A 2,303-nucleotide genomic window follows, 5' to 3' on the forward strand; every position below is an offset into this window, starting at 1 on the left:
ACTTCTTTGCAACTATTCTGGTGTGCATTGTACTGTAATCCAAACCTACACAATCTAAAAAAATGAAAGGCAAGTGTATAAATTCAGAGTGAATAAATGCTTCCAAAATAAATAGTCTACCCAAAGTGAAACAGGCTGATTTTTGGAAAACCAAAGCACATAAGAGTCTATAAATTATCAATATTCTATATGGACAGAAGTAATAAACACTGGGATATACTTTATGATTTCTGCTGCTAATAACACATTATATTATATAACTGAAGCACGTATTATTCTATCTGGCCTACTCCGACCTCTTTGTGTGATTCATGTGTCATTTCTTTGCTAGCACTATTCGGCAATAACCCACGAGCGATCTCGTATGCAATTTCCTCACCACAAGCTATTCTTTCCTCATAAACCGAGTGCAAAGCAGTGTTTTACCGCCTGAAGCAGCATTAAGATTTAAAACGAGAGGTTGTTTAGACAGTCACAGGACATGAGGTTGTTTAGACATTAACACCAGACATGAGGTTGTTGTTCAGACACAGACACTGGACAAGAGGTTGTTCAGACCGTCATAGGGCATGAGTAATACATTCCATGGCAACTTCATGTAGAAAGCAGAAGATAAGATGTCATCAAGGTTATCTATTCACATAACATTGCAATTACCAACAATGTATCGTTTCTGACTGCTATGGATACATAGCTTTATATCAGTTATAGGTCAAAGTTTTGCTTATGACCATTTATTGTATAATCATTAACCAACCGAGATTTTCTGACGATATAACTTTAACATTTATATCAAGAACAGGTTGAAATTGTGAACTAGTACGAAAGCAGTGACTTTAACCTGTACTGTCAAATATATCTGTCCTCAATAATACTATGTTCCTAATACCAGGTAATCTTTCATTCCAGTTTATCTGCTGATACAGGGACAGGGATCCCAAAATTAAGGCACGTTTATCGCATAATTCAGTTTGGAGTAATTTACAATTTTCATGGGAGAGTGTTGTAGATCTAATACATATGAAGTTCCGTTGTTTATTTGTGATCTTTTGCACCTGAACAGATATAATATGAATCAAGCACAGTAAAGGATGGAATAATGGGTTGTTTTTGTCCGCTAAGATCATTGTTGTATCATTGTGATGCTGAGAGAGTATAATTGTATTATTAGGCAATGGAAGTGGAATGATTTTAATATTAAAGTTTGCTTTTAGAATGAGTGATAAATGTTCTGCTGGACACACACACACACACACACACACACACACACATATATATATATATATATATATATAGTTAATTACTCATATCGAATACTGTATATATACATTTAAGTAAGGAAAATAAAAAACCTACTTAGCTGAAAATGCTGTGAAAATTAATTTCAATCAAATATTTTCGTGTACGTAGAAGAAAAAGAAACAAAAAATTATTCCGAGCCCGGCAGGACTCGAACCTGCAATCTCCTGATCCGTAGTCAGGCGCCTTATCCAATTTGGCCACGGGCCCTTCATGAATACAAAGGCTCGTGTCTACGTTGCTGAACCAATCTTACAACTACTGCTAATACTGATACTCAAAATTTAGGAATGCATAGGAAGAATATCTTGGCTAAAAATATTTTCTGAGTAATCAAAAGGTCACGTGGACAAGTCCATGCCCTAGGGTTAGATGATTTGGCTAAGTCTCAGGTGCGGTTTTATTCTCAGGATGCAGGTCCCAGCTGTTCACACTGTTGTTCGCAGCTGATAATGCTGCTACTACTACTACTACCATTACTGCAAACTAGCATTAGAACGAACACTACTGTGTTGATGTCTATGCAGAGGCGTAGCTGGGGGGGGGGGGCAGGGGGGTACATATGTCCCCGTGCGCCAAGGTACAGGGGCGCCAAAATGAGGCTTACAACGTTACATTATAATAAGTAAACAAGGGTAATATTCAAAAATGTGATTAAACGGGGAGGGGGCTGGGGCGCCAATTTTATAGTTCGTCCCCGGGCGCAAAATATCATAGCTACGCCTCTGTGTCTATGCCTGCTACTACTACAGCTGCTAGTACGACTATTAATGCTGCTGTTGCTGTTATTATTAATACTGCTACGACGATGATGACAATTAATTTTGCTACACTACAGCTGATGATGCTACTACTAATACACTTACTACAAACTAGCATTACGACGAGCACTACTAATATGACGACGATAATGACAATGATTAAAGCTACCACCTTGCTGGTGAAGACTCAAAGTAAAGTAAAAATAATGTCGTGATTGATAACAGTTGCTGACAAGACAAACG

General features: G+C 37.6%; 1 non-coding gene across 1 annotated transcript; it reads right to left on the minus strand.

Annotated features, from left to right (window-relative positions):
* Window positions 1-1,435: 1,435 nt before the first annotated feature.
* Trnar-acg (transfer RNA arginine (anticodon ACG)) lies at window positions 1,436-1,509 on the minus strand. The gene has a single exon. It is a non-coding gene; the product is annotated as a tRNA-Arg (tRNA).
* Between the last annotated feature and the right edge of the window lie 794 nt (window positions 1,510-2,303).

This window comes from Sinohyriopsis cumingii, chromosome 10, assembly GCF_028554795.1.
Source record: "Sinohyriopsis cumingii isolate HCF-2022 chromosome 10, ASM2855479v2, whole genome shotgun sequence".
NCBI lineage: Eukaryota > Metazoa > Mollusca > Bivalvia > Unionida > Unionidae > Sinohyriopsis > Sinohyriopsis cumingii.